A 12518-nucleotide genomic window follows, 5' to 3' on the forward strand; every position below is an offset into this window, starting at 1 on the left:
CTCCTGGACTCGCCAAATCCTCCTGCCTCAGCCTCCCAAAGTGCTAGGATTATAAGCTTGAGCTGTTCCACCTGGCCATAAATTATCTCTTACATGACAGTGCAGTTAACTAGAAGGCATGGATCATGACCAAATAGTAGGCTTAGAATGAACAGGGAGGAATTGAGTTGAACCAACTATATTAGTTAATCCATAATTTCTGAGACTGTATCTTTGTTTTTATCTATTTACTTTTAAATTCTCTTTTGAGACAGAGTCTCACTCTTGTCTGGAGTGCAATGGCATGATCTCGGCTCACTGCAACCTCCACCTCCCGGGTTCAAGCGATTCTCCTGCCTCAGTCTCCCGAGTAGCTGGGATTACAGGTGCACGCCACCATGCCTGGCTAATTTTTTTGTATTTTTAGTAGAGACAGGGTTTTACCATGTTGGCCAGGCTGGTCTCGAACTCCTGACTCAGGTGATCTGCCTGCCTCAGCCTCCCAAAGTGCTAGGATTACAGGCATGAGCCACTGCGCCTGGCCATGAGACTATCTTATTTTGCTATCTGGCAGATCTTTTTCTCAGAAGATGAGAGAGGAGGGCCAGCCATTTCATGTATGATTCCATATATGTAAGTCATCATGTCTGATGGGGGATTTTATTGTGTGTGGGAGTGTATAGAAACCCTTTGTCCCAAGGCTGCCATCCTTTTTCATTATCAGCTGGAATGATTAATTGAAAACAGTGCTATACAGAACATATGTCTACATAAAATCCTGGTTCTGGTAGTCAATGCTGGCTCTGCCTTTCTCTAGTTGTACGTTGGGTAAGTTATTTAACCTCTGTTTCTTTATTTGAGGGTGAAGATAATGATAACAGTCCTACCTCATAGGGCTATCATGAAAATTAAATAAGTGCTTAGCACACAGTTAAGGGCACAATATGTGGTTGCTATTTTTTTGTTGTTGTTGTTGTTTTTTGAGATGAAGTTTTGTTCACTCTTGTTGCCCAGGCTGGAGTGCAATGGTGCAATCTCGGCTCACTCCAACCTTCACCTCCAGGGTTCAAGTGATTCTCCTGCCTCAGCCTCCTGAGTACCTGGGAATACAGACACCCACCACCACACCCAGCTAAGTTTTGTATTTTTAGTAGAGACGGCGTTTCACCATGTTGGCTAGGCTGGTCTCAAACTTCTTTTTATTTTTTATTTTTTTAATTTTTATTTATTTTTTTTTGAGACGGAGTCTCACTCTGTCGCCCAGGCTGGAGTGCAGTGGCCTGATCTCGGCTCACTGCAAACTCTGCCTCCCGGGTTTACGCCATTCTCCTGCCTCAGCCTCCCATGTAGCTGGGACTATAGGCGCCTGCCACCTCGCCCGGCTAGTTTTTTTTTTTTGTATTTTTTAGTAGAGACGGGGTTTCACCGTGTTAGCCAGGATGGTCTCGATCTCCTGACCTCCTGATCCGCCCGTCTCGGCCTCCCAAAGTGCTAGGATTACAGGCTTGAACCACCGCGCCCGGCCAGTCTCAAACTTCTGACCTTAGGTGATCCACCCTCCTCGGCCTCCCAAAGTGCTGGTATTACAGGTATGAGCCACCACGCCCGGCCTATGGTTGCTATTTTTTTTTTTTTTTTTTTGAGATGGAGTCTGGCTCTGTCGCCCAGGCTGGAGTGCAGTGGCCGGATTTCAGCTCACTGCAAGCTCCGCCTCCCGGGTTTATGCCATTCTCCTGCCTCAGCCTCCGGAGTAGCTGGGACTACAGGCGCCCGCCACCTCGCCCGGCAAGTTTTTTGTACTTTTTAGTAGAGACGGGGTTTCACCGTGTTAGCCAGGATGGTCTCGATCTCCTGACCTCGTGATCCGCCCGTCTCAGCCTCCCAAAGTGCTGGGATTACAGGCTTGAGCCACCGTGCCCGGCTGGTTGCTATTTTTATGATGACTTCTTTATACATTTGCTCCCGCTCTGAGGCAGGTCTTTGAGTTGTACCACTAGTGGGTCGGTTTGGCTTTCCAGGCCAGAGAAGGAATTCTTTTGAGGGTCATATAGTTCTAAAACTACAGTCTGTGTGTGGTGGCTCACACCCAAAATCCCAGCACTTTGGGAGGCCAAGGCAGGAGGATTGCTTGAGCCCAGGAGCTCAAGACCAGCCTGGGCAAAATAGCAAAACCTCATATCTTAAAAAACAAAATGAAAGTACAGAAGCCTGCTCCTGCCTTGCCCAGAAGCCTCCTTTGACCTGAGAAAGTAACCAAGCATCTCCATCCACTACTCCACTGGGAGCAGCTGGGACACAAGAACATGCTTGCTATTATTTTATCTGCATTTCTCCAATTAACCTCGCACCAGAATTGGAATTTTAGAGTTGCAAGAGATCCTGGAGCAGGGTCTCTGAGAGATGATAAAAGTACAGACTTTAGAGTCAGACTGAAGCTAGGTTGAAAACCTGGCACTGACCTTTACCAGCGGGGTGACTTTGAGGCAAATGACCTAGACCTTCTAGCCTTTTACTTCCAAGTGGGCCATGCCTCACCCCAGATCTCCTGAATCAGGATCTGAATTTTAACAAGATCCACCAGTGATTCATACACACTCTAAAGTTTAAGAAGCTATGATCTAACCTCAGTCTTCTTTTTGGTAAAATTGGGTGAGCAGTGGCCTGGCTTGGTGGCTCACGCCTGTAATCCCAACACTTTGGGAGGCCGAGGCGGGCAGATCATGAGGTCAGGAGTTCAAGATCAGCCTGGCCAACATGGTGAAACTAAAAATATAAAAACACAAAAAATACAAAAATCAGCCAGGTGTGGTGGCAGGTGCCTATAATCCTAGCCACTTGGGAGTCTGAGGCAGGAGAATCACCTGAACCAGGGGGGGCCCAGAGGTTGCAATGAGCCGAGATCACACCACTTCACTCCAACCTGGGCAAGAGAGCAAGGCTCCATCTGAAAAAAAAAAAAAAAAAAACAGGGTCTCACTCCGTCACTCAGGCTGCAGTGCATGGGCACGATCACAGCTCACTGCAGCCTCGACCTCCTAGGCTCAAGTAATCCTCCCACCTCAGCCTCCCAAACAGCTGGTACTACAGCCATATACCACCATACCTGGCTAATTAAAAACAATTTTTTTGCTGGGCGCAGTGGCTTACACCTGTAATCCCAGCACTTTGGGAGGCCCAGGTAGATCACCTGGTCAGGAGTTGGAGACCAGCCTGACCAACATGGAGAAACCGTATCTCTACTAGAAATACAAAAATTAGCCAGGTGTAGTGGAACATGCCTGTGATCCCAGCTACTCGGGAGGCAGCTGAGGCAGGAGAATCACTTGAACCTGGGAGGCAGAAGTTGTGGTGAGCCGAGATCGCGCCATTGCACTCCAACCTGGGCAACAGGAGCGAAACTCCATCTAAAAAAAAAAAAATTCGTAGAGACAGGGTCTTGCTGTGTTACTCAGGCTGGTCTCAAACTCCTGGGCTCAAGCAATCCTTCTGCCTCAGCCTCCAAAGGACTGGTGTTGACCCGTGAAATGTGAGTAAAATTTACAACATGCTAATTTTAAGTGAAGACCTTAAAAGGCATCCTGTTTTTCTGCTCACACCTTTGCATTCCTGTGGTCTTCTATCAGAAAAAATATCTCCCAGAAGCTACTGGTCTGAGAAAACCGAGAAAACATGTGCAGCAGACCTAACCCAGCTCATAGCCTGAACCCAGGCCCAGCCAAGCCCAGCAGGTCACTCAGAGCCCCAGTGGAGCCATGGGCCCATGAAAGAGAAAATAAATGTTTGTTGCTATAAAGAGCTGAGATTTTGAAGTTGGTTAGGCAGCAAAAACTATTTCACTCTGAGTGATGAAATCATCCAAATCATCACCATCTCTGGATGATGAAATAGTTGATTTTTATTTCCTTCCTTATTATTTTCTGTATTTTCCAAGTATATTTGAATGAGTTTATTTTATTTTATTTTATTTATTTTATTTTTGAGACGGAGTCTCGCTCTGTCGCCCAGACTGGAGTGCAGTGGCCAGATCTTGGCTCACTGCAAGCTCCGCCTCCCGGGTTTACACCGTTCTCCTGCCTCAGCCTCCCGAGCAGCTGGGACTACAGACACCCGCCACCTCGCCCGGCTAGTTTGTTTTTTTTTTTTGTATTTTTTAGTAGAGATGGGGTTTCACTGTGTTAGCCAGGATGGTCTCGATCTCCTGACCTCGTGATCCGCCCATCTCAGCCTCCCAAAGTGCTGGGATTACAGGCTTGAGCCACCGCGCCCGGCCGAGTTTGTATTATTTTAAAGAAAAAAGATAAGCCGGGTGTGGTGGCTCATGGCTGTAATCCCAGCACTTTGGGAGGCTGAAGCCTGCAGATTGCTTGTGGTTGGGAGTTCAAGACCAGCCTGACCAACACAGTGAAACCCTGTCTCTACTAAAAATACAAAAATTAGCCGGGCATGGTGGCGGGCACCGGTAACCCCAGCTACTTGGGAGGCTGAGGCAGGAGAATCATTTGAACCTGGGAAGTGGAGGTTGCAGTGAGCTGAGATTGCATCACTGCACTCCAACCTGGGTGACAGAGACTCCATGGAAGGGAGAGGGGAGGGGAAGGGGAAGGGATAGAAGGGAAAGGGGAAGGGAGCAATAAAGATAAATAAAAAAGAAAAACGATAAATAAAAAAGCAGGGCCTTCACTATTATGAGACAAGATTAAACTCGCCTGAACTTACGAAAAGAATGTAAGACTGGGTGCCATGGCTCATGGTTATAATCCTAGTACTTTGGGAGACCAAGGTAGGAGGATCGCTTGAGCCCAGGAGTTTGGGACCAGCCCAATCAACATAGTGAGACCCCCATCTCTACAAAAGATAGAAAACATTAATCCCAGCTACTTGGCAGGCTGAGGTGGGAGGATCGCTTGAACCCAGGAAGTTGAAGTTGCAGTGAGTCACGGTTGTACCACTGCACTCCAGCCTAGCCAACAGAGTGAGACCCTGTCTCGAAAAAAAAAAAAAAAATGTAATTTATAAGATTGTTAAAACAAATTTGAATGGTGGTTCATGCTTGTAATCCCAGCACTTTGGGAGGCCAAGGCGGGTGGATCACGAGGTCAGGAAATCGAGACCATCCTGGCTAACATGGTGAAACCCCGTCTCAACTAAAAATACAAAAAATTAGCCAGGCATGCTGGCATGTGCCTATAGTCCCAGCTACTCGGGAGGCTAAGACAGGAGAATCACTTGAATCCGGGAGGCAGAGGTTGCAGTTAGCCAAGATCGCGCTCACTACAGCCTGGGTGACAGAGTGAGACTCCATCTCAAAAAAATTAAAAAAATAAAAATAAAAACAACTTTGATGACATAGTATGCTAATTTACATGCATTTTCTCTCGTTTCCCTCTCTCTGCACAGTTAACAATGAAGTCAGCATTCACATTTCTATGGCTTTGAATATATGTCTAGTGTTTTGAAAGAGCAGCTATTTCCAAGATTGTGTTTTAGGATCTGATAATATTGTCAGAGGCATTTAAACCAGAGCAACTCCATCTCGAATAGGGCTGGGTAAAATGAGGCTGAAAACTGAGCTGCATTCCCAGATGGTTGAGGCATTCTAAGTCACAGGATGAGATATGAGGTCGGCACAAGATACAGGTCATAAAGACCTTGCTGATAAAACAGCCTGCAGTAAAGAAGCCGAAACCGGCCAGGGGCAGTGGCGCATGACTGTAATCCCGGCACTTTGGGAGGCCGAGGAGGGCAGATCACTTGAGGTTGGGAGTTCGAGACCAGCCTGGCCAACATGGAGAAACTCTGTCTCTACTAAAAATACAAAATTAGCCGGGCGTGGTGGCACATGCCTGTAATCCCAGCTACTCGGGAGGCCGAGGCAGGAGAATTGCTTGAACCCAGGAGGCGGAGGTTGTGGTGAGCTGAGATCACACCATTGCGCTCCAGCCTGGGCAACAAGAGCGAAACTCCGTCTCAAAAAAAAAAAAAAAAAAGAAGCCAAAACCCACCAAAACCAAGATGGCCGCGAGAGTGACCTCTGGTCATCCTCACTGCTATGCTCCCACCAGTGCCAGGACAGCTTACAAATGCCATGCCAACATCACGAAGTTACCCTATATGGTCTAAAAAGGGGAGGCATGAATAATCCACCCCTTGTTTAGCATATCACCAAGAAATAACCAGGCCGGGTACAGTGGCTCACACCTGTAATGTCAGCACTTTGGAAGGCCAAGACGGGCAGATCACCTGAGGTCAGGAGTTCAAGACCAGCCTGGCCAACATAGTGAAACCCCATCTCTACTAAAAAAAATACAAATATTAGCTGGACATGGTGACGGGCGCCTGTAATCCCAGCTACTCCGGAGGTTGAGGCAGGAGAAACACTTGAACTCGGGAGGCGGAGGTTGCAGTGAGCCGAGACTGGGCCATTGCATTCTAGCCAGGGCAATAAGAGTGAAACTCCATCTAAAAAAAAAAAAAAAAAAAAAGATAAAAAGAAAAAGCCATAAAAATCGGCTCTGTCTATGGAGTGGCCATTATTTATTCCTTTACTTTCCTAATAAACTTGCTTTCACTTTACTCTATGGACTCACTCTGAATTCTTTCTTGCATGAGCTCCAAGAACCCTCTCTTGGGGTCTGGATTGGGACCCCTTTCCTGTAACAATATCACACAGAAAGGCAAGCTTAGGAGCCTGGAAGACTTCACTCAGTGTGAAAGAATTCTCTCTCCAGGGGTGATCCTCTAAGAACGCTTTCCTTTCCTATCATTGGTCAGAATAATTGTTTGCTTAATTGATTTTTCTTATTCATTATGAAACATAGTAGGGCGAGAATAAAATCAAGGAAGCAGGAAGGAAGGGAACCATCCAAGGAAGGGAGGAAGGAGGCAGACGGGGAAGGGGAAGAAGACAGATGGGAATGAAGAAAATGGGCCAGAAAGAGGAAGCTGATGAGGAGAAGAAGGGAAAAGAGGCAGTGGATAAACCAGGAGGGCTTGGGCCTTGGTCTAGAGAACTGGTGAAAGAGGCTTTTGTTGCTGTTGTGAAGTGGGGCCCATTCAAGTCTTCCCTGCTCCCTGAAGCATCTCCAGCCCAGTCTGGTGTTTATCTCTTCTGAGCTCTGAACTCTGGTCCAGCTCTCTTCCCTGAGCTCCATCCTCATCAATCTGATCTCCATCTAGGTGTCTAGTAGATATCTCCAATGCATCTGACCTTCCCCAACCCTATGTAAGCTCTGTGAGGCAGAGATTTGTTGTTGGTTTGTTCTCTGCTGTATCCCAGAAGCATGCTTGGCACCAAGCAGACATTCAATAACTATTAGTTGAGTGGATGAATTAATAAACTCCTGCAGCAGCAACAGTCAAAAGTACACAATATGCTTTTACTGCATTGGCATGCTGATGTTTCCTGCTTGTTTAATGTTCCCAGCAGAACTGCAAAAATCCTTTAAGACCAGGGACCCTGTGCTTTTATATTCCCATTGGTGTTTAGCACAAAGCTGTGCCCATAGGTGATTTGTTGACTGATTAAACAGCAAATCCCACCAACAGTACAAGCTCATGGCTAGAGCCACCTTTCTCAAATAGTAGGAACCACATGCTAACTCAAGAAAAAAAAAATGTTAATTCATATCCAGAAATGTCTAAGCACTTCAGCTTGAGCCTTGTGACATGTTAGTGGTATAATACTTTACCTGTGTTTGATTCTCATCCTCTTTAACAGAGTATGTCTCATTTACATATCTGGATTTTAAGCAGTTTTTGAGTCTTATTCTCCTTCTATCCAGCCTTCAGTGGCTCACCAGCACAATGTGAGCACACAGGAGAAGCTCAGCCCAGTTCTGCCTGTGGGCTTCTGACTTTGATTGTACATAGAGGCCATGCAGTGCTGGAGGCCCCTTGCATACGATGGTACAAATCCTTCAAATCCCTACTAGGCTGAAAGATGGGGTTCTGATTTGCTGCTAGTGACATCACCCTTCTGGTAACCTTCCTCTCCAGATGTGCCTCTGCCTGTTTATCTTAGAGCCTCATTTCACGGCAGCAAGAAGACACAACAGGAAGCAAATGTCTGAAGCTGTTCCCATCCATTCCAGTGCCTCATAGCCTATCTTTGACACAAGAGCAGCTCAGAGTCAATTATGTTGGATTCATTCACTAGGAACTTTTTCCCACCACAGTCCTTGTTGTGGGTGGAGCAGTCTTTTGTTCTAGCTGGTTTGCTGTCTCTGTGGAATTGCTATCAGAATGGCTGTTTGCTATTGCAATGACTAAGAGCTGCATCATCGCTACGTTAGGAAGCAATTATCTGAAAACAAATTCATTTCCTGAGTCATGTAGCTGATTTAGCCTGTGCCACTCTTTCCCCCTTCCACCCACCAACATTTCACCAGTTAAACAACCAAAATGTCCTATTCGTACCTCCTGCTCTATTTGTCAGGAGATTATATATCTGATTTAGATGGATCAACAGAGTTATTACTTTTCTCTGTGTTACTCAGTCTATCCTATTCTAATCCCAGATTTATTTTCAAAAGACACATGGTTTTCTGGATTCGTTTATTTGGCTTTCACTCCTTTGTGTGCTGAGTGACTAACATTGCATTCATGAGCTCAGCATCCTTGCTTCCTTCTTTCTGCCTTGTTTTAAAGGTATGAATACTTTCACATCTTCTTCATATTCTGTATTCATTTCCTGTGACAGCAGTAACAAATTACCATAAACTAGATGGTTTAAAACAACAGAAATATATTCCCTCACTGTTCTGAAAGCCAGAAGTCTGAAATCTGTATCACTGGGTGGAAGCGAGCTGTCAGCAGGGCTGTGGGCCTTTGGAAGGCTCTAGGGAAAATCTTCTTGTCCCTTCCAGCTCCTGCAGCTGCAGGCATTCCTTGACATGTGGCCGTATTATTCTAATTTCTGCCTTGGTGGTCACATTGCCTTCTCTCTTTCTGTGCATCTAATCTCCGTTTGCCTCGCTTGGGCAAGGACACTTGTGATGGTCCACCCAGATAATCAGGGATAATCTCCCCATGGCAAGATCCTTAAATTAGTCACATACACAAAGCCCATTTTTCCTTATACGGCAACATTTACAGGTGCTAGGGATTAGGCACTGCTATCTCTGGATGACCATTATTCAGCCAACCACACTTTCAATTCCCTGCTCTCCACAATGCCCACAGTATTTTGTATGTAGTTTAAAAAGTTGGTGAGGAAGATAAGGAAAGAAAGAGCAAAATAAAGGAAATAGAGGATAGTCAAAGAGGATTTTTTGGTAATCCTAGCACTTTGGGAGGCCGAGGTGGACAGATGACCTGAGCTCAGGAGTTCGAGACCAGCCTGGGCAACACGGTGAAACCTCGTCTCTACTAAAAGACAAAAAATTAGCTGGGTGTGGCGGCGTGTGTCTGTAGTCTCAGCTACTCAGGAAGCTGAGGGAGAATGGAGGCAGAAGTTGCAGTGAGCCGAGATTGTGCCACTGCACTCTGTCAGGTCTCTGAGCCCAAGCCTGCACGAATACATCCAGGTGGCCTGAAGCAACTGAAGAATCACAAAAGAAGTGAAAATGGCTGGTTCCTGCCTTAACTGATGACATTACCTTGTGACATTCCTTCTCCTGGACAATAAGTCTCTGGAGCTCCCCACCAAGCACCTTGTGACCCCCGCCCCTGCCAGCAAGAGAACAACCCCCTTTGACTGTAATTTTCCACTACCTACCCAAATCCTATAAAACTGCCCCACCCCTAACTCCCTTTGCTGACTCTCTCCGGACTCAGCCCACCTGCACCCAGGTGATTAAAAAGGTTTATTGATCACACAAAGCCTGTTTAGTGGTCTCTTCACATGGACGCGCGTGACACACACCAGCCTGGGTGACAGAGCGAGACTCTGTCAGAGAAAAAAAAAAAGAGGCCGGGCGCGGTGGCTCACGCCTGTAATCCCAGCACTTTGGGAGGCCGAGGCGGGCAGGACACGAGGTCAAGAGATGGAGACCATCCTGGCGAACACGGTGAAACCCTGTCTCTACTAAAAATACAAAAAAATTACCTGGGTGTGGTGGCGGGCGCCTGTAGTCCCAGCTCCCCCGGAGGCTGAGGCGGGAGAATGGCGTAAACCGGAAGGCGGAGCTTGCAGGGAGCTGAGGTCTTGCCACTGCACTCCAGCTTGGGGGACAGAGACTCCGCCTCAGAAAAACAAAGAAAAAAAGAGGGTTTTTTGTTTGTTTGTTTGTTTGTTCGTTTGTCTTTGCTGTGATTTCCTTTTAGCAATAGAGTGGTCTTCCTGGCATGGGCTCCCGCTTCCTGCTTCCTGGGGAAATATGAGCTTGCAGGAGGTACCCTACTCTGGCAGCCAAAGGAAGCACAGACATTCATTTCCCCTTCTCCTTGGTAGTCAGGGCACTGGCATATGATACCGGCTACACCAATCAGACATTCCCACCCAGGATTTTTGACTTTTGAGGGCTTTAGTACCTGCGTGTCAAGAGAATGACAGATTGTTTCCAAGATGGCAGGGTCAAGAGTCCAGGAGCAGCAACGGGCTGTGTCTGGCGGCTATGGCAGTGGCACTTGCCTCCCACTCTGACTGTTGCAGTGGCAAGGTCTGTCCGAGTTCTTTCTCTGCTTTTTGGTCTCCCCAGGTTCCTGCTCACTCCCCTACCCTGGTTCTCCCACATTCCTGCATATTCAGTGAGCTGCTGAATACCCAGCCAGGACATTCCTTTTCTGTTTAAGTTAGCCCCCAATTTGGCCCCTGGTGTTTGTAACCAGGAACTCCCCTGACTTAGAAACTACCAGTGGAAAGGCTCTATTTTTACTTATTTATTTGAAAGGCTTTATTTATTTATTTATTTTTGAGACAGAGTCTCGCTCTGTTGCCCAGGCTGGAGTGCAGTGGTGCAATCTGGACTCACTGCAGCCTTCGCCTCCTGGGTGTAAGCGATTCTGCTGCCTCAGCCTCCTGAGTAGCTGAGATTACAGGTGCTTGCCACCATGCCCAGCTAATTTTTGTATTTTTAGTGGAGACGAAGTTTCACCATATTGGCCAGGCTGGTCTTCTGACCTCAAGTGACCCACCCGCCTCAGCCTCCCAAAGTGCTGGGATTACAGGCGTGAGCTATTTATGTAATTTTGAAAGGTCAACTAATATAAAGAGAAAATTAAAGGAAAACATTTGTGTAAAATAACTATTTGTATATAAAATAATACTATACATAATTAAAGGAAATAATATTTATATAAAAATGTGTATTCTGACATGTAAATGCATGCGTGTGACTACATTAGAGGACCCCACAAATTTACAGCAGGGCCTGACCATGCCTTACTGAATGGAAACACAGGTCACACACCAGTCATAAAGTTTGGATTAAAGGCCTCTGACAAATGAAAGACACAGATGCATATATACCTACTCATAGACGCATGCACAGAACAGGAAACTAGAAGAATGCTCCGTAACATGCTGGCCAAGGTTACCTCTGAGGAAGGAAGTGGCTGGGAGTCGTGAAGAGGAAAGAGGGACTTTCACATTTTGCTCTGTCTTTTTGCATCCTTTGCATTTTTTATTTTTACTTTTAGAGACAGGGTCTATCACCCAGGCTGGGGTGCAGTGGCATTATAGTTCACCATAGCCTCAAACTCTCAGCCTCAAGTGATCCTCTTGCCTCAGCCTCCCACAAAACTGGGACTACAAGCACGTGCCACCACACTGGCTCATTTTTATTTATGTATTTTTTTGTAGAGATGGGATCTCACTATGTTGCCTGAGCTCATCTTCAACTCCTGGCCTCAAACAATCCTCTCACTTCAGCCTCCCAAATTGCTGGGATTAGAGGCGTGAGCCACTGTGCCTGGCCCAATCTGCATCTTTAATAAAATCAGTGCATTCCTTTTGTAATAAAACCGTGAAAGGGAGGAAGGAAAATGATTGGATTAGCATTGTGTGTGACAAGCATGTGGTAAGTCGTCAGGTGAGAAAAAGTGAAGAAGGGCAGGGTTGGGCAGGTTTAATGATGAAGACGGCAGCTCCAGGGAGGAAAATGCATTGTTTGCTTCCATTGAGGTCATTCAGATGAGTTTGGCAATTAGTGGCTGTGTGATCCTGAGCAAAGTCACCTGTCAGGTGTGTTATCCTGAGGCCATGGCGCTGCCTTATGTATAGCATCACACTGTTGTTTGTGTTAATACTACTACTACCCATGGGGCAGAAGTCCTTATCTGTGCAGCTGGCAGCTGTGTCCAAATAGCCAAGTACCCAAGTGGTCCTGCCCCCATCATCTAGGGCTGTCTGATTGTAATTCACTTGCAATGTGATCGTCTGCAAGCCAAATGCCTGGAGGACCTTCATTCTCTGGTTTATTCAAGTGACATTAATTGACTACAAAACTAAATAGAATAATTATTTGCTCACCAAAATGCATGTTTTGAAAATGGCAGTGGATTTAAATTCCTACTCTATGACTTATTAAATATTCTCTGAGTTTTTGTTTCCTTATCTATAAAATGAGGATAACATATATTTAGTGCATACGGCGTGTTAG

Source organism: Chlorocebus sabaeus, chromosome 4, assembly GCF_047675955.1.
Source record: "Chlorocebus sabaeus isolate Y175 chromosome 4, mChlSab1.0.hap1, whole genome shotgun sequence".
NCBI lineage: Eukaryota > Metazoa > Chordata > Mammalia > Primates > Cercopithecidae > Chlorocebus > Chlorocebus sabaeus.